Consider the following 27,122-nt stretch of genomic DNA (forward strand, 5'->3'; position numbering starts at 1 on the left):
CCACACACAGTATGATGCCGCACAATGCTTCCATCTACTCCCAGTATGGTGCCCCTACAGTGCCCCTCCACACACAGTATGATGCCCCACAATGCTTCCTTCTACTCAGTGTGATGCCCACAGTGCCCCTCCACACACAGTATGATGCCCCACAATGTGTCCTTCTACTCTCAGTATGAAGCCCCACAATGCTTCCATCTACTCCCAGTATGATGCCCCCACAGTGCCCCTCCACACACAGCATGATGTCCCAAAATGCTTCCTTATAATCTCAGTATGATGCCCCCACAGTGCCCCTCCACACACAGTATGATGCCCCACAATGCTTCCTTCTACTCTCAGTATGATGCCCCCACAGTGCCCCCCCCACACACAGTATGATGCCCTACAATGCTTCCTTCTACTCCCAGTATGGTTCCCCCCAGTGCCCCTCCACACACAGTATGATGCCCCACAATGCTTCCTTCTACTCCCAGTATGAGGCCCCCACAGTGCCCCTCCACACACAGTATGATGCCTCACAATGCTTCCATCTACTCTCAGTATGCCCCTGCATTGCCCCTCCACACACAGTATGATGCCTCACAATGCTTACATCTACTCTCAGTATGATGCCCCCGCAGTGCCCCTCCACACACAGTATGATGCCCCACAGTGCTTCCTTTTACTCTCAGTATGATGCCCCCACAGTGCCCCTCCACACACAGTATAATGCCCCACAATGCTTCCTTCTACTCTCAGTATGATGCCCCCACAGTGCCCCTCGACACACACTATGATGCCTCACAATGCTTCCATCTACTCTCAATATGATGCCCCTGCAGTGACCCTCCACACACAGCATGATGCCCCAAAGTGCTTCCTTCTAATCTCAGTATGATGCCCCCACAGTGCCCCTCCACACACAGTATGATGCCCCACAATGCTTCCTTCTACTCTCAGTATGATGCCCCCACAGTGCCCCTCCACACACAGTATGATGTCCCACAATGCTTCCATCTACTCCCAGTATGATGCCCCCACAGTGCCCCTCCACACACAGCATGATGTCCCAAAATGGTTCCATCAACTCCCAGTATGGTGCCCCCACAGTGCCCCTCCACACACAGTATGATGCCCCAAAATGCTTCCATCTACTCCCAGTATGGTGCCCCTACAGTTCCCCTTCACACACAGTATGATGCCCCACAATGCTTCCATCTACTCCCAGTATGATGCCCCCACAGTGCCCCTCCACACACACTATGATGCCTCACAATGCTTCCATCTACTCTCAATATGATGCCCCTGCAGTGCCCCTCCACACACAGCATGATGCCCCAAAGTGCTTCGTTCTAATCTCAGTATGATGCCCCCGCATTACCCCTCCACACACAGTATGATGCCCCACAATGCTTCCATCTACTCCCAGTATGGTGCCCCTACAGTGCCCCTCCACACACAGTAAGATGCCCCACAATGCTTCCTTCTACTATCAGTGTGATGCCCACAGTGCCCCTCCACACACAGTATGATGCCCCACAATGCGTCCTTCTACTCTCAGTATGAAGCCCCACAATGCTTCCATCTACTCCCAGTATGATGCCCCAGCAGTGCCCCTCCACACACAGCATGATGTCCCGAAATGCTTCCTTCTAATCTCAGTATGATGCCCCCACAGTGCCCCTCCACACACAGTATGATGCCTCACAATTCTTCCATCTACTCTCAGTATGATGCCCCAGCAGTGCCCCTCCACACACAGCATGATGTCCCAAAATGCTTCCTTCTAATCTCAGTATGATGCCCCCACAGTGCCCCTCCACACACAGTATGATGCCCCACAATGCTTCCTTCTACTCTCAGTATGATGCCCCCACAGTGCCCCCCCACACACAGTATGATGCCCTACAATGCTTCCTTCTACTCCCAGTATGGTTCCCCCCCAGTGCCCCTCCACACACAGTATGATGCCCCACAATGCTTCCTTCTACTCCCAGTATGATGCCCCCACAGTGCCCCTCCACACACAGTATGATGCCTCACAATGCTTCCATCTACTCTCAGTATGATGCCCCCGCATTGCCCCTCCACACACAGTATGATGCCTCACAATGCTTACATCTACTCTCAATATGATGCCCCTGCAGTGCCCCTCCACACACAGCATGATGCCCCAAAGTGCTTCCTTCTAATCTCAGTATGATGCCCCCACAGTGCCCCTCCACACACAGTATGATGTCCCACAATGCTTCCATCTACTCCCAGTATGATGCCCCCAGTGCCCCTCCACACACAGCATGATGTCCCAAAATGCTTCCATCTACTCCCAGTATGGTGCCCCACAGTGCCCCTCCACACACAGTATGATGCCCCAAAATGCCTCCATCTACTCCCAGTATGGTGCCCCTACAGCTCCCCTTCACACACAGTATGATGCCCCACAATGTTTACTTCTACTCTCAGTATGATGCCCCACTGCCCCTCCACTCACAGTATGATGCCCCACACACACAGTATGGTGCCTCACAATACTTCCATCTACTCTCAGTATTATGCCCTCACAGTGCCCCTCCACACACAGTATGATGCCCCACAATGCTTCCTTCTACTCTCAGTATGATGCCCCCACAGTGCCCCTCCAAACACAGTATAATGCCCCACAATGCTTCCATCTACTCAGTGTGATGCCCCCATAGTGCCCCTCCACACACAGCATGATGTCCCAAAATGCTTCCTTCTAATCTCAGTATGATGCCCCCACAGTGCCCCTCCACACACAGTATGATGCCCCACAATGCTTCCTTCTACTCTCAGTATGATGCCCCCACACACACAGTATGATGCCCCACAATGCTTCCTTCTACTCTCAATGGGATGCCCACAGTGCCCCTCCACACACAGTATGATGCCGCACAATGCTTCCATCTACTCCCAGTATGGTGCAACTACAGTGCCCCTCCACACACAGTATGATGCCCCACAATGCTTCCTTCTACTCCCAGTGTGATGCCCACAGTGCCCCTCCACACACAGTATGATGCCCCACAATGTGTCCTTTTACTCTCAGTATGAAGCCCCACAATGCTTCCATCTACTTCCAGTATGATGCCCCCACATTGCCCCTCCACACACAGCATGATGTCCCAAAATGCTTCCTTCTAATCTCAGTATGATGCCCCCACAGTGCCCCTCCACACACAGCATGATGTCCCAAAATGCTTCCTTCTAATCTCAGTATGATGCCCCCACAGTGCCCCTCCACACACAATATGATGCCCCAAAATGCTTCCATCTACTCCCAGTATGGTGCCCCTACAGTTCCCCTTCACACACAGTATGATGCCCCACAATGCTTCCATCTACTCTCAGTATGATGCCCCCACATTGCCCCTCCACACACACTATGATGCCTCACAATGCTTCCATCTACTCTCAATATGATGCCCCTGCAGTGCCCCTCCACACACAGCATGATGCCCCAAAGTGCTTCCTTCTAATCTCAGTATGATGCCCCCGCATTGCCCCTCCACACACAGTATGATGCCCCACAATGCTTCCTTCTACTATCAGTGTGATGCCCACAGTGCCCCTCCACACACAGTATGATGCCCCACAATGCGTCCTTCTACTCTCAGTATGAAGCCCCACAATGCTTCCATCTACTCCCAGTATGATGCCCCAGCAGTGCCCCTCCACACACAGCATGATGTCCAAAATGCTTCCTTCTAATCTCAGTATGATGCCCCCACAGTGCCCCTCCACACACAGTATGATGCCTCACAATTCTTCCATCTACTCTCAGTATGATGCCCCAGCAGTGCCCCTCCACACACAGCATGATGTCCCAAAATGCTTCCTTCTAATCTCAGTATGATGCCCCCACAGTGCCCCTCCACACACAGTATGATGCCCCACAATGCTTCCTTCTACTCTCAGTATGATGCCCCCACAGTGCCCCCCCACACACAGTATGATGCCCTACAATGCTTCCTTCTACTCCCAGTATGGTTCCCCCCCAGTGCCCCTCCACACACAGTATGATGCCCCACAATGCTTCCTTCTACTCCCAGTATGATGCCCCCACAGTGCCCCTCCACACACAGTATGATGCCTCACAATGCTTCCATCTACTCTCAGTATGATGCCCCCGCATTGCCCCTCCACACACAGTATGATGCCTCACAATGCTTACATCTACTCTCAATATGATGCCCCTGCAGTGCCCCTCCACACACAGCATGATGCCCCAAAGTGCTTCCTTCTAATCTCAGTATGATGCCCCCACAGTGCCCCTCCACACACAGTATGATGTCCCACAATGCTTCCATCTACTCCCAGTATGATGCCCCCAGTGCCCCTCCACACACAGCATGATGTCCCAAAATGCTTCCATCTACTCCCAGTATGGTGCCCCACAGTGCCCCTCCACACACAGCATGATGTCCCAAAATGCTTCCATCTACTCCCAGTATGGTGCCCCACAGTGCCCCTCCACACACAGTATGATGCCCCAAAATGCTTCCATCTACTCCCAGTATGGTGCCCCTACAGCTCCCCTTCACATACAGTATGATGCCCCACAATGCTTACTTCTACTCTCAGTATGATGCCCCACTGCCCCTCCACTCACAGTATGATGCCCCACACACACAGTATGGTGCCTCACAATACTTCCATCTACTCTCAGTATTATGCCCTCACAGTGCCCCTCCACACACAGTATGATGCCCCACAATGCTTCCTTCTACTCTCAGTATGATGCCCCCACAGTGCCCCTCCAAACACAGTATAATGCCCCACAATGCTTCCATCTACTCAGTGTGATGCCCCCATAGTGCCCCTCCACACACAGCATGATGTCCCAAAATGCTTCCTTCTAATCTCAGTATGATGCCCCCACAGTGCCCCTCCACACACAGTATGATGCCTCACAATGCTTCCATCTACTCTCAGTATGATGCCCCCCAGCGCCCCTCCACACACAGCATGATGTCCCAAAATGCTTCCTTCTAATCTCAGTATGATGCCCCCACAGTGCCCCTCCACACACAGTTTGATGCCCCACAATGCTTCCTTCTACTCTCAGTATGATGCCCCCACACACACAGTATGATGCCCCACAATGCTTCCTTCTACTCTCAGTGGGATGCCCACAGTGCCCCTCCACACACAGTATGATGCCCCACAATGCGTCCTTCTACTCTCAGTATGAAGCCCCACAATGCTTCCATCTACTCCCAGTATGATGCCCCAGCAGTGCCCCTCCACACACAGCATGATGTCCCAAAATGCTTCCTTCTAATCTCAGTATGATGCCCCCACAGTGCCCCTCCACACACAGTATGATGCCTCACAATTCTTCCATCTACTCTCAGTATGATGCCCCAGCAGTGCCCCTCCACACACAGCATGATGTCCCAAAATGCTTCCTTCTAATCTCAGTATGATGCCCCCACAGTGCCCCTCCACACACAGTATGATGCCCCACAATGCTTCCTTCTACTCTCAGTATGATGCCCCCACAGTGCCCCCCCACACACAGTATGATGCCCTACAATGCTTCCTTCTACTCCCAGTATGGTTCCCCCCCAGTGCCCCTCCACACACAGTATGATGCCCCACAATGCTTCCTTCTACTCCCAGTATGATGCCCCCACAGTGCCCCTCCACACACAGTATGATGCCTCACAATGCTTCCATCTACTCTCAGTATGATGCCCCCGCATTGCCCCTCCACACACAGTATGATGCCTCACAATGCTTACATCTACTCTCAATATGATGCCCCTGCAGTGCCCCTCCACACACAGCATGATGCCCCAAAGTGCTTCCTTCTAATCTCAGTATGATGCCCCCACAGTGCCCCTCCACACACAGTATGATGTCCCACAATGCTTCCATCTACTCCCAGTATGATGCCCCCAGTGCCCCTCCACACACAGCATGATGTCCCAAAATGCTTCCATCTACTCCCAGTATGGTGCCCCACAGTGCCCCTCCACACACAGCATGATGTCCCAAAATGCTTCCATCTACTCCCAGTATGGTGCCCCACAGTGCCCCTCCACACACAGTATGATGCCCCAAAATGCTTCCATCTACTCCCAGTATGGTGCCCCTACAGCTCCCCTTCACATACAGTATGATGCCCCACAATGCTTACTTCTACTCTCAGTATGATGCCCCACTGCCCCTCCACTCACAGTATGATGCCCCACACACACAGTATGGTGCCTCACAATACTTCCATCTACTCTCAGTATTATGCCCTCACAGTGCCCCTCCACACACAGTATGATGCCCCACAATGCTTCCTTCTACTCTCAGTATGATGCCCCCACAGTGCCCCTCCAAACACAGTATAATGCCCCACAATGCTTCCATCTACTCAGTGTGATGCCCCCATAGTGCCCCTCCACACACAGCATGATGTCCCAAAATGCTTCCTTCTAATCTCAGTATGATGCCCCCACAGTGCCCCTCCACACACAGTATGATGCCTCACAATGCTTCCATCTACTCTCAGTATGATGCCCCCCAGCGCCCCTCCACACACAGCATGATGTCCCAAAATGCTTCCTTCTAATCTCAGTATGATGCCCCCACAGTGCCCCTCCACACACAGTTTGATGCCCCACAATGCTTCCTTCTACTCTCAGTATGATGCCCCCACACACACAGTATGATGCCCCACAATGCTTCCTTCTACTCTCAGTGGGATGCCCACAGTGCCCCTCCACACACAGTATGATACCGCACAATGCTTCCATCTACTCCCAGTATGGTGCCCCTACAGTGCCCCTCCACACACAGTATGATGCCCCACAATGCTTCCTTCTACTCCCAGTGTGATGCCCACAGTGCCCCTCCACACACAGTATGATGCCCCACAATGTGTCCTTTTACTCTCAGTATGAAGCCCCACAATGCTTCCATCTACTTCCAGTATGATGCCCCCACAGTGCCCCTCCACACACAGCATGATGTCCCAAAATGCTTCCTTCTAATCTCAGTATGATGCCCCCACAGTGCCCCTCCACACACAGCATGATGTCCCAAAATGCTTCCTTCTAATCTCAGTATGATGCCCCCACAGTGCCCCTCCACACACAATATGATGCCCCAAAATGCTTCCATCTACTCCCAGTATGGTGCCCCTACAGTTCCCCTTCACACACAGTATGATGCCCCACAATGCTTCCATCTACTCTCAGTATGATGCCCCCACAGTGCCCCTCCACACACACTATGATGCCTCACAATGCTTCCATCTACTCTCAATATGATGCCCCTGCAGTGCCCCTCCACACACAGCATGATGCCCCAAAGTGCTTCCTTCTAATCTCAGTATGATGCCCCCGCATTGCCCCTCCACACACAGTATGATGCCCCACAATGCTTCCATCTACTCCCAGTATGGTGCCCCTACAGTGCCCCTCCACACACAGTATGATGCCCCACAATGCTTCCTTCTACTATCAGTGTGATGCCCACAGTGCCCCTCCACACACAGTATGATGCCCCACAATGTGTCCTTCTACTCTCAGTATGAAGCCCCACAATGCTTCCATCTACTCCCAGTATAATGCCCCCACAGTGCCCCTCCACACACAGCATGATGTCCCAAAATGCTTCCTTCTAATCTCAGTATGATGCCCCCACAGTGCCCCTCCACACACAGTATGATGCCTCACAATTCTTTCATCTACTCTCAGTATGATGCCCCAGCAGTGCCCCTCCACACACAGCATGATGTCCCAAAATGCTTCCTTCTAATCTCAGTATGATGCCCCCACAGTGCCCCTCCACACACAGTATGATGCCCTACAATGCTTCCTTCTACTCCCAGTATGGCTCCCCCCCAGTGCCCCTCCACACACAGTATGATACCCCACAATGCTTCCTTCTACTCCCAGTATGATGCCCCCACAGTGCCCCTCCACACACAGTATGATGCCTCACAATGCTTCCATCTACTCTCAGTATGATGCCCCCGCATTGCCCCTCCACACACAGCATGATGTCCCAAAATGCTTCCTTCTAATCTCAGTATGATGCCCCCACAGTGCACCTCCACACACAGTATGATGCCCCACAATGCTTCCTTCTACTCTCAGTATGATGCCCCCACAGTGCCCCTCCACACACAGTATGATGTCCCACAATGCTTCCATCTACTCCCAGTATGGTGCCCCCACAGTGCCCCTCCACACACAGTATGATGCCCCAAAATGCTTCCATCTACTCCCAGTATGGGGCCCCTACAGCTCCCCTTCACACACAGTATGATGCCCCACAATGCTTCCTTCTACTCTCAGTATGATGCCCCACTGCCCCTCCTCTCACAGTATGATGCCCCACACACACAGTATGGTGCCTCACAATACTTCCATCTACTCTCAGTATTATGCCCTCACAGTGCCCCTCCACACAAAGCATGATGTCCCAAAATGCTTCCTTCTAATCTCAGTATGATGCCCCCACAGTGCCCCTCCACACACAGTATGATGCCTCACAATGCTTCCATCTACTCTCAGTATGATGCCCCCCAGTGCCCCTCCACACACAGCATGATGTCCCAAAATGCTTCCTTCTAATCTCAGTATGATGCCCCCACAGTGCCCCTCCACACACAGTATGATGCCCCACAATGCTTCCTTCTACTCTCAGTATGATGCCCCCACACACACAGTATGATGCCCCACAATGCTTCCTTCTACTCTCAGTGTGATGCCCACAGTGCCACTCCACACACAGTATGATGCCGCACAATGCTTCCATCTACTCCCAGTATGGTGCCCCTACAGTGCCCCTCCACACACAGTATGATGCCCCACAATGCTTCCTTCTACTCCCAGTGTGATGCCCACAGTTCCCCTCCACACACAGTTTGATGCCCCACAATGTGTCCTTCTACTCTCAGTATAATGCCCCCCCACACACAGTATGATTTCCCAAAATGCTACCTTCTAATCTCAGTATGATGCCCCCACAGTGCCCCTCCACACACAGTATGATGCCTCACAATGCTTCCATCTACTCTCAGTATGATGCCCCAGCAGTGCCCCTCCACACACAGCATGATGTCCCAAAATGCTTCCTTCTAATCTCAGTATGATGCCCCCACAGTGCCCCTCCACACACACAGTATGATGCCCCACAATGCTTCCTTCTACTCTCAGTATGATGCCCCCACAGTGCCCCCCCACACACAGTATGATGCCCTACAATGCTTCTTTCTACTCCCAGTATGGTGCCCCCCAGTGCCCCTCCACACACAGTATGATGCCTCACAATGCTTCCATCTACTCTCAGTATGATGCCCCCGCAGTGCCCCTCCACACACAGTATGATGCCCCACAGTGCTTCCTTTTACTCTCAGTATGATGCCCCCACAGTGCCCCTCCACACACAGTATAATGCCCCACAATGCTTCCTTCTACTCTCAGTATGATGCCCCCACAGTGCCCCTCCACACACAGCATGATTCCCCAAAGTGCTTCCTTCTAATCTCAGTATGATGCCCCCACAGTGACGCTCCACACACAGTATGATGCCCCACAATGCTTCCTTCTACTCTCAGTATGATGCCCCCACAGTGCCCCTCCACACACAGTATGATGTCCCACAATGCTTCCATCTACTCCCAGTATGATGCCCGCACAGTGCCCCTCCACACACAGTATGATGCCTCACAATGCTTCTATCTACTCCCAGTTTGATGCCTCCACAGTGCCCCTCCACACACAGTATGATGCCCCAAAATGCTTCCATCTACTCCCAGTATGGTGCCCCCACAGTGCCCCTCCACACACAGTATGATGCCCCAAAATGCTTCCATCTACTCCTAGTATGGTGCCCCTACAGTTCCCCTTCACACACAGTATGATGCCCCACAATGCTTCCTTCTACTCTCAGTATGATGCCCCACAGTGCCCCTCCACTCACAGTATGTTGCCCCACACACACAGTATGATGCCCCACAATGCTTCCTTCTACTCTTAGTATGATGCCCTCACAGTGCCCCTCCACACACAGTATGATGCCCCACAATGCTTCCTTCTACTCTCAGTATGTTGCCCCCACAGTGCCCCTCCAAACACAGTATAATGCCCCACAATGCTTCCATCTACTCTTTGTGATGTCCCCACAGTGCCCCTCCACACACAGCTTGATGTCCCAAAATGCTTCCTTCTAATCTCAGTATGATGCCCCCACAGTGCCCCTCCACACACAGTATGATGCCTCACAATGCTTCCATCTACTCTCAGTATGATGCCCCCGCAGTGCCCCTCCACACACAGCATGATGTCCCAAAATGCTTCCTTCTAATCTCAGTATGATGCCCCCACAGTGCCCCTCCACACACAGTATGATGCCCCACAATGCTTCCTTCTACTCTCAGTATGATGCCCCCACACACACAGTATGATGCCCCACAATGCTTCCTTCTACTCCCTGTATGGTGCCCCCCCAGTGCCCCTCCACACACAGTATGATGCCCCACAATGTGTCCTACTCTCAGTATGAAGCTCCACAACTCTTCCATCTACTCCCAGTATGATGCCCCCACAGTGCCCCTCCACACACAGCATGATGTCCCAAAATGCTTCCTTCTAATCTCAGTATGATGTCCCCACAGTGCCCCTCCACACACAGTATGATGCCTCACAATGCTTCCATCTACTCTCAGTATGATGCCCCCCAGCGCCCCTCCACACACAGCATGATGTCCCAAAATGCTTCCTTCTAATCTCAGTATGATGCCCCCACAGTGCCCCTCCACACACAGTTTGATGCCCCACAATGCTTCCTTCTACTCTCAGTATGATGCCCCCACACACACAGTATGATGCCCCACAATGCTTCCTTCTACTCTCAGTGGGATGCCCACAGTGCCCCTCCACACACAGTATGATGCCGCACAATGCTTCCATCTACTCCCAGTATGGTGCCCCTACAGTGCCCCTCCACACACAGTATGATGCCCCACAATGCTTCCTTCTACTCCCAGTGTGATGCCCACAGTGCCCCTCCACACACAGTATGATGCCCCACAATGTGTCCTTTTACTCTCAGTATGAAGCCCCACAATGCTTCCATCTACTTCCAGTATGATGCCCCCACAGTGCCCCTCCACACACAGCATGATGTCCCAAAATGCTTCCTTCTAATCTCAGTATGATGCCCCCACAGTGCCCCTCCACACACAGCATGATGTCCCAAAATGCTTCCTTCTAATCTCAGTATGATGCCCCCACAGTGCCCCTCCACACACAATATGATGCCCCAAAATGCTTCCATCTACTCCCAGTATGGTGCCCCTACAGTTCCCCTTCACACACAGTATGATGCCCCACAATGCTTCCATCTACTCTCAGTATGATGCCCCCACAGTGCCCCTCCACACACACTATGATGCCTCACAATGCTTCCATCTACTCTCAATATGATGCCCCTGCAGTGCCCCTCCACACACAGCATGATGCCCCAAAGTGCTTCCTTCTAATCTCAGTATGATGCCCCCGCATTGCCCCTCCACACACAGTATGATGCCCCACAATGCTTCCATCTACTCCCAGTATGGTGCCCCTACAGTGCCCCTCCACACACAGTATGATGCCCCACAATGCTTCCTTCTACTATCAGTGTGATGCCCACAGTGCCCCTCCACACACAGTATGATGCCCCACAATGTGTCCTTCTACTCTCAGTATGAAGCCCCACAATGCTTCCATCTACTCCCAGTATAATGCCCCCACAGTGCCCCTCCACACACAGCATGATGTCCCAAAATGCTCCCTTCTAATCTCAGTATGATGCCCCCACAGTGCCCCTCCACACACAGTATGATGCCTCACAATTCTTTCATCTACTCTCAGTATGATGCCCCAGCAGTGCCCCTCCACACACAGCATGATGTCCCAAAATGCTTCCTTCTAATCTCAGTATGATGCCCCCACAGTGCCCCTCCACACACAGTATGATGCCCTACAATGCTTCCTTCTACTCCCAGTATGGCTCCCCCCCAGTGCCCCTCCACACACAGTATGATACCCCACAATGCTTCCTTCTACTCCCAGTATGATGCCCCCACAGTGCCCCTCCACACACAGTATGATGCCTCACAATGCTTCCATCTACTCTCAGTATGATGCCCCCGCATTGCCCCTCCACACACAGCATGATGTCCCAAAATGCTTCCTTCTAATCTCAGTATGATGCCCCCACAGTGCACCTCCACACACAGTATGATGCCCCACAATGCTTCCTTCTACTCTCAGTATGATGCCCCCACAGTGCCCCTCCACACACAGTATGATGTCCCACAATGCTTCCATCTACTCCCAGTATGGTGCCCCCACAGTGCCCCTCCACACACAGTATGATGCCCCAAAATGCTTCCATCTACTCCCAGTATGGGGCCCCTACAGCTCCCCTTCACACACAGTATGATGCCCCACAATGCTTCCTTCTACTCTCAGTATGATGCCCCACTGCCCCTCCTCTCACAGTATGATGCCCCACACACACAGTATGGTGCCTCACAATACTTCCATCTACTCTCAGTATTATGCCCTCACAGTGCCCCTCCACACAAAGCATGATGTCCCAAAATGCTTCCTTCTAATCTCAGTATGATGCCCCCACAGTGCCCCTCCACACACAGTATGATGCCTCACAATGCTTCCATCTACTCTCAGTATGATGCCCCCCAGTGCCCCTCCACACACAGCATGATGTCCCAAAATGCTTCCTTCTAATCTCAGTATGATGCCCCCACAGTGCCCCTCCACACACAGTATGATGCCCCACAATGCTTCCTTCTACTCTCAGTATGATGCCCCCACACACACAGTATGATGCCCCACAATGCTTCCTTCTACTCTCAGTGTGATGCCCACAGTGCCACTCCACACACAGTATGATGCCGCACAATGCTTCCATCTACTCCCAGTATGGTGCCCCTACAGTGCCCCTCCACACACAGTATGATGCCCCACAATGCTTCCTTCTACTCCCAGTGTGATGCCCACAGTTCCCCTCCACACACAGTTTGATGCCCCACAATGTGTCCTTCTACTCTCAGTATAATGCCCCCCCACACACAGTATGATTTCCCAAAATGCTACCTTCTAATCTCAGTATGATGCCCCCACAGTGCCCCTCCACACACAGTATGATGCCTCACAATGCTTCCATCTACTCTCAGTATGATGCCCCAGCAGTGCCCCTCCACACACAGCATGATGTCCCAAAATGCTTCCTTCTAATCTCAGCATGATGCCCCCACAGTGCCCCTCCACACACACAGTATGATGCCCCACAATGCTTCCTTCTACTCTCAGTATGGTGCCCCCACAGTGCCCCCCCACACACAGTATGATGCCCTACAATGCTTCTTTCTACTCCCAGTATGGTGCCCCCCAGTGCCCCTCCACACACAGTATGATGCCTCACAATGCTTCCATCTACTCTCAGTATGATGCCCCCGCAGTGCCCCTCCACACACAGTATGATGCCCCACAGTGCTTCCTTTTACTCTCAGTATGATGCCCCCACAGTGCCCCTCCACACACAGTATAATGCCCCACAATGCTTCCTTCTACTCTCAGTATGATGCCCCCACAGTGCCCCTCCACACACAGCATGATTCCCCAAAGTGCTTCCTTCTAATCTCAGTATGATGCCCCCACAGTGACGCTCCACACACAGTATGATGCCCCACAATGCTTCCTTCTACTCTCAGTATGATGCCCCCACAGTGCCCCTCCACACACAGTATGATGTCCCACAATGCTTCCATCTACTCCCAGTATGATGCCCGCACAGTGCCCCTCCACACACAGTATGATGCCTCACAATGCTTCTATCTACTCCCAGTTTGATGCCTCCACAGTGCCCCTCCACACACAGTATGATGCCCCAAAATGCTTCCATCTACTCCCAGTATGGTGCCCCCACAGTGCCCCTCCACACACAGTATGATGCCCCAAAATGCTTCCATCTACTCCTAGTATGGTGCCCCTACAGTTCCCCTTCACACACAGTATGATGCCCCACAATGCTTCCTTCTACTCTCAGTATGATGCCCCACAGTGCCCCTCCACTCACAGTATGTTGCCCCACACACACAGTATGATGCCCCACAATGCTTCCTTCTACTCTTAGTATGATGCCCTCACAGTGCCCCTCCACACACAGTATGATGCCCCACAATGCTTCCTTCTACTCTCAGTATGTTGCCCCCACAGTGCCCCTCCAAACACAGTATAATGCCCCACAATGCTTCCATCTACTCTTTGTGATGTCCCCACAGTGCCCCTCCACACACAGCTTGATGTCCCAAAATGCTTCCTTCTAATCTCAGTATGATGCCCCCACAGTGCCCCTCCACACACAGTATGATGCCTCACAATGCTTCCATCTACTCTCAGTATGATGCCCCCGCAGTGCCCCTCCACACACAGCATGATGTCCCAAAATGCTTCCTTCTAATCTCAGTATGATGCCCCCACAGTGCCCCTCCACACACAGTATGATGCCCCACAATGCTTCCTTCTACTCTCAGTATGATGCCCCCACACACACAGTATGATGCCCCACAATGCTTCCTTCTACTCCCTGTATGGTGCCCCCCCAGTGCCCCTCCACACACAGTATGATGCCCCACAATGTGTCCTACTCTCAGTATGAAGCTCCACAACTCTTCCATCTACTCCCAGTATGATGCCCCCACAGTGCCCCTCCTCACACAGCATGATGTCCCAAAATGCTTCCTTCTAATCTCAGTATGATGTCCCCACAGTGCCCCTCCACACACAGTATGATGCCTCACAATGCTTCCATCTACTCTCAGTATGATGCCCCCCAGCGCCCCTCCACACACAGCATGATGTCCCAAAATGCTTCCTTCTAATCTCAGTATGATGCCCCCACAGTGCCCCTCCACACACAGTTTGATGCCCCACAATGCTTCCTTCTACTCTCAGTATGATGCCCCCACACACACAGTATGATGCCCCACAATGCTTCCTTCTACTCTCAGTGGGATGCCCACAGTGCCCCTCCACACACAGTATGATGCCGCACAATGCTTCCATCTACTCCCAGTATGGTGCCCCTACAGTGCCCCTCCACACACAGTATGATGCCCCACAATGCTTCCTTCTACTCCCAGTGTGATGCCCACAGTGCCCCTCCACACACAGTATGATGCCCCACAATGTGTCCTTTTACTCTCAGTATGAAGCCCCACAATGCTTCCATCTACTTCCAGTATGATGCCCCCACAGTGCCCCTCCACACACAGCATGATGTCCCAAAATGCTTCCTTCTAATCTCAGTATGATGCCCCCACAGTGCCCCTCCACACACAGCATGATGTCCCAAAATGCTTCCTTCTAATCTCAGTATGATGCCCCCACAGTGCCCCTCCACACACAATATGATGCCCCAAAATGCTTCCATCTACTCCCAGTATGGTGCCCCTACAGTTCCCCTTCACACACAGTATGATGCCCCACAATGCTTCCATCTACTCTCAGTATGATGCCCCCACAGTGCCCCTCCACACACACTATGATGCCTCACAATGCTTCCATCTACTCTCAATATGATGCCCCTGCAGTGCCCCTCCACACACAGCATGATGCCCCAAAGTGCTTCCTTCTAATCTCAGTATGATGCCCCCGCATTGCCCCTCCACACACAGTATGATGCCCCACAATGCTTCCATCTACTCCCAGTATGGTGCCCCTACAGTGCCCCTCCACACACAGTATGATGCCCCACAATGCTTCCTTCTACTATCAGTGTGATGCCCACAGTGCCCCTCCACACACAGTATGATGCCCCACAATGTGTCCTTCTACTCTCAGTATGAAGCCCCACAATGCTTCCATCTACTCCCAGTATAATGCCCCCACAGTGCCCCTCCACACACAGCATGATGTCCCAAAATGCTCCCTTCTAATCTCAGTATGATGCCCCCACAGTGCCCCTCCACACACAGTATGATGCCTCACAATTCTTTCATCTACTCTCAGTATGATGCCCCAGCAGTGCCCCTCCACACACAGCATGATGTCCCAAAATGCTTCCTTCTAATCTCAGTATGATGCCCCCACAGTGCCCCTCCACACACAGTATGATGCCCTACAATGCTTCCTTCTACTCCCAGTATGGCTCCCCCCCAGTGCCCCTCCACACACAGTATGATACCCCACAATGCTTCCTTCTACTCCCAGTATGATGCCCCCACAGTGCCCCTCCACACACAGTATGATGCCTCACAATGCTTCCATCTACTCTCAGTATGATGCCCCCGCATTGCCCCTCCACACACAGCATGATGTCCCAAAATGCTTCCTTCTAATCTCAGTATGATGCCCCCACAGTGCACCTCCACACACAGTATGATGCCCCACAATGCTTCCTTCTACTCTCAGTATGATGCCCCCACAGTGCCCCTCCACACACAGTATGATGTCCCACAATGCTTCCATCTACTCCCAGTATGGTGCCCCCACAGTGCCCCTCCACACACAGTATGATGCCCCAAAATGCTTCCATCTACTCCCAGTATGGTGCCCCTACAGCTCCCCTTCACACACAGTATGATGCCCCACAATGCTTCCTTCTACTCTCAGTATGATGCCCCACTGCCCCTCCTCTCACAGTATGATGCCCCACACACACAGTATGGTGCCTCACAATACTTCCATCTACTCTCAGTATTATGCCCTCACAGTGCCCCTCCACACAAAGCATGATGTCCCAAAATGCTTCCTTCTAATCTCAGTATGATGCCCCCACAGTGCCCCTCCACACACAGTATGATGCCTCACAATGCTTCCATCTTCTCTCAGTATGATGCCCCCCAGTGCCCCTCCACACACAGCATGATGTCCCAAAATGCTTCCTTCTAATCTCAGTATGATGCCCCCACAGTGCCCCTCCACACACAGTATGATGCCCCACAATGCTTCCTTCTACTCTCAGTATGATGCCCCCACACACACAGTATGATGCCCCACAATGCTTCCTTCTACTCTCAGTGTGATGCCCACAGTGCCACTCCACACACAGTATGATGCCGCACAATGCTTCCATCTACTCCCAGTATGGTGCCCCTACAGTGCCCCTCCACACACAGTATGATGCCCCACAATGCTTCCTTCTACTCCCAGTGTGATGCCCACAGTTCCCCTCCACACACAGTTTGATGCCGCACAATGTGTCCTTCTACTCTCAGTATAATGCCCCCCCACACACAGTATGATTTCCCAAAATGCTACCTTCTAATCTCAGTATGATGCCCCCACAGTGCCCCTCCACACACAGTATGATGCCTCACAATGCTTCCATCTACTCTCAGTATGATGCCCCAGCAGTGCCCCTCCACACACAGCATGATGTCCCAAAATGCTTCCTTCTAATCTCAGTATGATGCCCCCACAGTGCCCCTCCACACACACAGTATGATGCCCCACAATGCTTCCTTCTACTCTCAGTATGATGCCCCCACAGTGCCCCCCCACACACAGTATGATGCCCTACAATGCTTCTTTCTACTCCCAGTATGGTGCCCCCCAGTGCCCCTCCACACACAGTATGATGCCTCACAATGCTTCCATCTACTCTCAGTATGATGCCCCCGCAGTGCCCCTCCACACACAGTATGATGCCCCACAGTGCTTCCTTTTACTCTCAGTATGATGCCCCCACAGTGCCCCTCCACACACAGTATAATGCCCCACAATGCTTCCTTCTACTCTCAGTATGATGCCCCCACAGTGCCCCTCCACACACAGCATGATTCCCCAAAGTGCTTCCTTCTAATCTCAGTATGATGCCCCCACAGTGACGCTCCACACACAGTATGATGCCCCACAATGCTTCCTTCTACTCTCAGTATGATGCCCCCACAGTGCCCCTCCACACACAGTATGATGTCCCACAATGCTTCCATCTACTCCCAGTATGATGCCCGCACAGTGCCCCTCCACACACAGTATGATGCCTCACAATGCTTCTATCTACTCCCAGTTTGATGCCTCCACAGTGCCCCTCCACACACAGTATGATGCCCCAAAATGCTTCCATCTACTCCCAGTATGGTGCCCCCACAGTGCCCCTCCACACACAGTATGATGCCCCAAAATGCTTCCATCTACTCCTAGTATGGTGCCCCTACAGTTCCCCTTCACACACAGTATGATGCCCCACAATGCTTCCTTCTACTCTCAGTATGATGCCCCACAGTGCCCCTCCACTCACAGTATGTTGCCCCACACACACAGTATGATGCCCCACAATGCTTCCTTCTACTCTTAGTATGATGCCCTCACAGTGCCCCTCCACACACAGTATGATGCCCCACAATGCTTCCTTCTACTCTCAGTATTTTGCCCCCACAGTGCCCCTCCAAACACAGTATAATGCCCCACAATGCTTCCATCTACTCTTTGTGATGTCCCCACAGTGCCCCTCCACACACAGCTTGATGTCCCAAAATGCTTCCTTCTAATCTCAGTATGATGCCCCCACAGTGCCCCTCCACACACAGTATGATGCCTCACAATGCTTCCATCTACTCTCAGTATGATGCCCCCGCAGTGCCCCTCCACACACAGCATGATGTCCCAAAATGCTTCCTTCTAATCTCAGTATGATGCCCCCACAGTGCCCCTCCACACACAGTATGATGCCCCACAATGCTTCCTTCTACTCTCAGTATGATGCCCCCACACACACAGTATGATGCCCCACAATGCTTCCTTCTACTCCCTGTATGGTGCCCCCCCAGTGCCCCTCCACACACAGTATGATGCCCCACAATGTGTCCTACTCTCAGTATGAAGCCCCACAACTCTTCCATCTACTCCCAGTATGATGCCCCCACAGTGCCCCTCCACACACAGCATGATGTCCCAAAATGCTTCCTTCTAATCTCAGTATGATGTCCCCACAGTGCCCCTCCACACACAGTATGATGCCTCACAATGCTTCCATCTACTCTCAGTATGATGCCCCAGCAGTGCCCCTCCACACACAGCATGATGTCCCAAAATGCTTCCTTCTAATCTCAGTATGATGCCCCCACAGTGCCCCTCCACACACAGTATGATGCCTCACAAGACTTCCATCTACTCTCAGTATGATGCCCCCGCATTGCCCCTCCACACACAGTATGATGCCCCACAGTGCTTCCTTCTACTCTCAGTATGATGCCCCCACAGTGCCCCTCCAAACACAGTATGATGCCCCACAATGCTTCCATCTACTCTCAGTATGATTCCCCCACAGTGCCCCTCCACACACACTATGATGCCTCACAATGCTTCCATCTACTCTCAGTATGATGCCCCAGCAGTGCCCCTCCACACACAGCATGATGTCCCAAAATGCTTCCTTCTAATCTCAGTATGATGCCCCCACAGTGCCCCTCCACACACAGTATGATGCCCCACAATGCTTCCTTCTACTCTCAGTATGATGCCCCCACAGTGCCCCCCACACACAGTATGATGCCCTACAATGCTTCCTTCTACTCCCAGTATGGTGCCCCCTCAGAGCCCCTCCACACACCGTATGATGCCCCACAATGCTTCCTTCTACTCCCAGTATGATGCCCCCACAGTGCCCCTCCACACACAGTATGATGCCTCACAATGCTTCCATCTACTCTCAGTATGATGCCCCCGCATTGCCCCTCCACACACAGTATGATGCCCCACAGTGCTTCCTTCTACTCTCAGTATGATGCCCCCACAGTGCCCCTCCAAACACAGTATGATGCCCCACAATGCTTCCATCTACTCTCAGTATCATGCCCCCACAGTGCCCCTCCACACACACTATGATGCCTCACAATGCTTCCATCTACTCTCAATATGATGCCCCTGCAGTGCCCCTCCACACACAGCATGATTCCCCAAAGTGCTTCCTTCTAATCTCAGTATGATGCCCCCACAGTGCCCCTCCACACACAGTATGATGCCCCACAATGCTTCCTTCTACTCTCAGTATGATGCCCCCACAGTACCCCTCCACACACAGTATGATGTCCCACAATGCTTCCATCTACTCCCAGTTTGATGCCCCCTCAGTGCCCCTCCACACACAGTATGATGCCCCAAAATGCTTCCATCTACTCCCAGTATGGTGCCCCCACAGTGCCCCTCCACACACAGTATGATGCCCCAAAATGCTTCCATCTACTCCCAGTATGGTGCCCCTACAGTTCCCCTTCACACACAGTATGATGCCCCACAATGCTTACTTCTACTCTCACTATGATGCCCCACAGTGCCCCTCCACTCACAGTATGATGCCCCCCACACACAGTATGATGCCCCACAATGCTTCCTTCTACTTAGTATGATGCCCTCACAGTGCCCCTCCACACACAGTATGATGCCCCACAATGCTTCCTTCTACTCTCAGTATGATGCCCCCACAGTGCCCCTCCAAACACAGTATAATGCCCCACAATGCTTCCATCTACTCTTTGTGATGCCCCCACAGTGCCCCACCACACACAGCTTGATGTCCCAAAATGCTTCCTTCTAATCTCAGTATGATGCCCCCACAGTGCCCCTCCACACACAGTATGATGCCTCACAATGCTTCCATCTACTCTCAGCATGATGCCCCCGCAGTGCCCCTCCACACACAGCATGATGTCCCAAAATGCTTCCTTCTAATCTAAGTATGATGCCCCCACAGTGCCCCTCCACACACAGTATGATGCCCCACAATGCTTCCTTCTACTCTCAGTATGATGCCCCCACAGTGCCCCCACACACACAGTATGATGCCCCACAATACTTCCTTCTACTCCCTGTATGGTGCCCCCCCAGTGCCCCTCCACACACAGTATGATGCCCCACAATGTGTCCTTCTACTCTCAGTATGATGCCCCCACAGTGCCCCTCCAAACACAGTATGATGCCCCACAATGCTTCCATCTACTCTCAATATGATGCCCCTGCAGTGCCCCTCCACACACAGCATGATGCCCCAAAGTGCTTCCTTCTAATCTCAGTATGATGCCCCCACAGTGCCCCTCCACACACAGTATGATGCCCCACAATGCTTCCTTCTACTCTCAGTATGATGCCCCCACAGTGCCCCCACACACAGTATGATGCCCCACAATGCTTCCTTCTACTCCCTGTATGGTGCCCCCCCAGTGCCCCTCCACACACAGCATGATGTCCCAAAATGCTTCCTTCTATTCTCAGTATGATGTCCCCACAGTGCCCCTCCACACACAGTATGATGCCTCACAATGCTTCCATCTACTCTCAGTATGATGCCCCCACAGTGCCCTTCCACACACAGTATGATGCCCCACAATGCTTCCTTCTACTCTCAGTATGATGCCCCCACAGTGCCCCCACACACACAGTATGATGCCCCACAATACTTCCTTCTACTCCCTGTATGGTGCCCCCCCAGTGCCCCTCCACACACAGTATGATGCCCCACAATGTGTCCTTCTACTCTCAGTATGAAGCCCCACAATGCTTCCATCTACTCCCAGTATGATGCCCCCACAGTGCCCCTCCACACACAGCATGATGTCCCAAAATGCTTCCTTCTAATCTCAGTATGATGTCCCCACAGTGCCCCTCCACACACAGTATGATGCCTCACAATGCTTCCATCAACTCTCAGTATGATGCCCCAGCAGTGCCCCTCCACACACAGCATGATGTCCCAAAATGCTTCCTTCTAATCTCAGTATGATGCCCCCACAGTGCCCCTCCACACACAGTATGATGCCCCACAATGCTTCCTTCTACTCTCAGTATGATTTCCCCACAGTGCCCCCCACACACAGTATGATGCCCTACAATGCTTCCTTCTACTCCCAGTATGGTGCCCCCCCAGTGCCCCTCCACACACAGTATGATGCCCCACAATGCTTCCTTCTACTCCCAGTATGATGCCCCCACAGTGCCCCTCCACACACAGTATGATGCCCCACAGTGCTTCCTTTTACTCTCAGTATGATGCCCCCACAATGCCCCTCCACACACAGTATAATGCCCCACAATGCTTCCTTCTACTCTCAGTATGATGCCCCCACAGTGCCCCTCCAAACACAGTATGATGCCCCACAATGCTTCCATCTACTCTCAGTATGATGCCCCCACAGTGCCCCTCCAAACACAGTATGATGCCCCACAATGCTTCCATCTACTCTCAATATGATGCCCCTGCAGTGCCCCTCCACACACAGCATGATGCCCCAAAGTGCTTCCTTCTAATCTCAGTATGATGCCCCCACAGTGCCCCTCCACACACAGTATGATGCCCCACAATGCTTCCTTCTGCTCTCAGTATGATGCCCCCACAGTGCCCCTCCAAACACAGTATGATGCCCCACAATGCTTCCATCTACTCTCAGTATGATGCCCCCACAGTGCCCCTCCAAACACAGTATGATGCCCCACAATGCTTCCATCTACTCTCAATATGATGCCCCTGCAGTGCCCCTCCACACACAGCCTGATGCCCCAAAGTGCTTCCTTCTAATCTCAGTATGATGCCCCCACAGTGCCCCTCCACACACAGTATGATGCCCCACAATGCTTCCTTCTACTCTCAGTATGATGCCCCCACAGTGCCCCTCCAAACACAGTATGATGCCCCACAATGCTTCCATCTACTCTCAGTGTGATGCCCACAGTGCCCCTCCACACACAGTATGATGCCCCACAATGCTTCCTTCTACTCTCAGTATGATGCCCCCACAGTGCCCCCACACACAGTATGATGCCCCACAATGCTTCCTTCTACTCCCTGTATGGTGCCCCCCCAGTGCCCCTCCACACACAGCATGATGTCCCAAAATGCTTCCTTCTATTCTCAGTATGATGTCCCCACAGTGCCCCTCCACACACAGTATGATGCCTCACAATGCTTCCATCTACTCTCAGTATGATGCCCCAGCAGTGCCCCTCCACACACAGCATGATGTCCCAAAATGCTTCCTTCTAATCTAAGTATGATGCCCCCACAGTGCCCCTCCACACACAGTATGATGCCCCACAATGCTTCCTTCTACTCTCAGTATGATGCCCCCACAGTGCCCCCACACACACAGTATGATGCCCCACAATGCTTCCTTCTACTCCCTGTATGGTGCCCCCCCAGTGCCCCTCCACACACAGTATGATGCCCCACAATGTGTCCTTCTACTCTCAGTATGATGCCCACACAGTGCCCCTCCACACACAGTATGATGCCCCACAATGTTTCCAACTACTCCCAGTATGGTGCCCCTCCACACACAGTATGATGCCCCACAATGCTTCCATCTACTCCTACTATGATGCCCCCACAGTGCCCCTCCACACACACAGTATGATGCACCACAATGATTCCATCTACTCCCAGTATGATGCCCACACAGTGCCCCTCCACACACATTATGATGCCCCACAATGCTTCCATCTACTCCCAGTATGGTGCCCCCACAGTTCCCCTCCACACATACATTATGATGCCCCACAATGTTTCCAACTATTCCCACTTTGGTGCCCCTCCACACACAGTATTATGCCCCACAATGCTTTTATTTACTCTCAGTATGATGCCCCCACAGTGCCCCTCCACACACAGTATGATGCCCCACAATGTTTCCAACTACTCCCAGTATGGTGCCCCTAAACACACAGTATGATGTCCCACAATGCTTCTATCTACTCCCAGTATGATGCCCCACTGCCCCTCCATTCCACCTTACTGGCAGATAAAAAAATACTCCCCTCATCCTGTCTCCTTGATGATCAGAGTAGTTCTGTGCTATGTCCTGTGTGTGTCCTGGTGCAGTAGCAATGTAGTGTCATCGCCTCTTGTGCTGCACTTTAGACGGCACAAGTGAATGGTGGAGCAGGTGTGCATAGTTGACTGTATCTGTGTCCTAAAGAATCCTTAGGGCACATTTAATCAGACATACGCACCAACCTTCATGGATCCAGCATGAAAGTGCCAATAAAGTAGAAAGTGAGACATCTCCCTGACCTCCCAGGACAGCTGCCCACATCCGGCACTATCCTGCTGGATCCATGAAGGTTGGTAGTCGTGTATTCCATTATCAGGGATGGCCAGGATTATGGAAAGCCAGATGGGCTATGCTATACTGTGTCTGTATCTCCCATTCACTTTAATGGTATTTAATGAAACACTGTGGCACTACCCGCTCGGTTGTCTTTGTAATCCTGGCTGCCCGGCCTTGAATGCTGAGGGGGAAATACCCTTTTCATAAACATATCCCTGGTGATCTGGAGTTTAATAAAAAGATTTCTGGAGGCTCATGCTGCTTGTGTCCATGTGGTTCATATACAGTCATATGTTAAATTTTGGGCACCCCTATTAATGTTAACCTTTTTTATTTATAACGATTTTAGTTTTTGCAACAGCTACTTCAGTTTCATATATCTAATAACTGATGGACTCAGTTATATTTCTGGATTTAAATGAGGTTTATTGTACTAACAGAAAATGTGCAATCTGCATTTAAACAAAATTTGACCGGTGCAAAAGTATAGGCACCCTTATCATTTTCTTGATTTGAACACTCCTAACTACTTTTTACTGACTTCCTGAAGCACTAAATTGGTTTTGTAACCTCATTGAGCTTTGAACTTCATAGCCAGGTGTATCAAATCATGAGAAAAGGTATTTAAGGTGGCCACTTGCAAGTAGTTCTCCTATTTGATTCTCCTATGAAGAGTGGCATCATGGGCTCCTCAAAACAACTCTCAAATGATCTGAAAACAAAGATTATTCAACATAGCTTTTCAGGGGAAGGATGCAAAAAGTTGTCTCAGAGATTTAACCTGTCAGTTTCCACTGTGAGGAAAATAGTAAGGAAATGGAAGAACACAGGTACAGTTCTTGTTAAGCCCAGAAGTGGCAGGCCAAGAAAAATATCAGAAAGGCAGAGAAGAAGAATGGTGAGAACAGTCAAGGACAATCCACAGACCACCTCCAAAGACCTGCAGCATCATCTTGCTGCAGATAGTGTCACTGTGCATCGGTCAACAATACAGCGCACTTTGCACAAGGAGAAGCTGTATGGGAGAGTGATGCGAAAGAAGCCGTTTCTGCAAGCACGCCACAAACAGAGTCGCCTGAGGTATGCAAAAGCACACTTGGACAAGCCAGTTACATTTTGGAAGAAGGTCCTGTGGACTGATGAAACAAAGATTGAGTTGTTTGGTCATACAAAAAGGCGTTATGCATGGAGGCTAAAAAACACAGCATTCCAAGAAAAACACTTGCTACCCACAGTAAAATTTGGTGGAGGTTCCATCATGCTTTGGGGCTGTGTGGCCAAAGCCGGCACCGGGAATCTTGTTAAAGTTGAGGATCGCATGGATTCAACTCAGTATCAGCAGATTCTTGACAATAATGTGCAAGAATCAGTGACGAAGTTGAAGTTATGCAGGGGATGAATATTTCAGCAAGACAATGATCCAAAACACCGCTCCAAATCTACTCAGGCATTCATGCAGAGGAACAATTACAATGTTCTGGAATGGCCATCCCAGTCCCCAGACCTGAATATCATTGAACATCTGTGGGATGATTTGAAGCGGGCTGTCCATGCTGGGCGACCATCAAACTTAACTGAACTGGAATTGTTTTGTAAACAGGAATGGTCACAAATACCTTCATCCAGGATTCAGGAACTCATTAATAGCTACAGGAAGCGACTAGAGGCTGTTATTTTTGCAAATGGAGGATCTACAAAATATTAATGTCACTTTTATGTTGCGGTGCCCATACTTTTGCACCCGTCAAATTTTGTTTAAATGCAGATTGCCCATTTTCTGTTAGTACAATAAACCTCATTTGAATCCAGAAATATAACTGAGTCCATCAGTTATTAGATATATGAAACTGAAATGGCTGGTGCAAAAACCAAAATTGTTATAAAGAAAAAAGGTTAACATTAATAGGGGTGCCCAAACTTTAACATATGACTGTATAATATACATTTATTTTTTCAGTTTAAAACAAGGTAGAGAAACTAGAGTGATTCATTATATTAAACTTTTTTTTCTACTCCTATAATTTAAGCCATAAGGTTTTACGCTCTCCAGAAAATCATATTGAGAAAACTGAAGTATTAGGGTGTTTTATTAGAATTATTAAGCAAACGAGTAAATGTTTGAGAAGGAAAGTAAATCTGAAAAGTCTGCCCTGGAAACATGAGTGCACTAAGTACTTTTCAGGTAAGGCTTCTGCCATAGGGCTCCCAAGGGTTCAGTCCAGTGATTTTTGGTGCCAAGGAGAAGCGAGAACAGCCAATGTGTGATTTGCACATTCTGCCAGGCTGCAACGCGTGAGCGCGACTGACATCTCATTGTTTAGGTGTGACTCCGTTCTTGTTCCAATATTTCGCACTATGATCATTAACCCTTTTGTGCAATTGCACAAAACTTCCATCCGACATCTATGAGAAGCTGATTTCTAGGAATGCTTGATTTTAAGATCTCAATTGCGAAGTTTTCTTGCATTCACAAGTTGCATCCACTTTGCATTTTTTTCTAAAAAAAAAAGCATCGTTTTGTTGCAATTTTCCAAAAACACCAGGACCCAAAAACATAATTATGTGATAATTATACTACAGATGTCTTCTCATGAGGCAGATGGGACTGTAAGGGTTTTACTCACTTGGGTGCGATGGTAGGAAAACAGGAGGCTCGTTCCTTTAAAAGTTCATAAACCCCAGAAGCACAAACCGAAAATAAACAGCCTTTAGATCAGGCAAAACAAAGTAACAATGTCCATAGCAGCACTCTGCTCTGTCAGACCTGTGGGCACACAGGCTGGGGTAGTGTCCAGTAATCAGGCTCGGTCACACACAGAAGGCTGTCTCCCTCCCAATACACAGCCCATGTGCCAAACAGCTTCCATTATACAGGCTCATCACCGTGTGGCATGGGATATGCGTCGAACTTGGAGACTTTATTCATCTTCCGATAGTCGTTGCAGAACCTCCATTCACCATCGGGCTTTGGGGTCAGGAGGACAATTGGCTCGACGATTATAAGTCCCCCTTCCTCCCATCACAATCCCCCACATCCTCCATTGTCCCCCGCATCCCATCA

This window comes from Dendrobates tinctorius, unplaced genomic scaffold, assembly GCF_039654945.1.
Source record: "Dendrobates tinctorius isolate UK_male_01 unplaced genomic scaffold, ASM3965494v1 ptg000020l, whole genome shotgun sequence".
Lineage (NCBI taxonomy): Eukaryota > Metazoa > Chordata > Amphibia > Anura > Dendrobatidae > Dendrobates > Dendrobates tinctorius.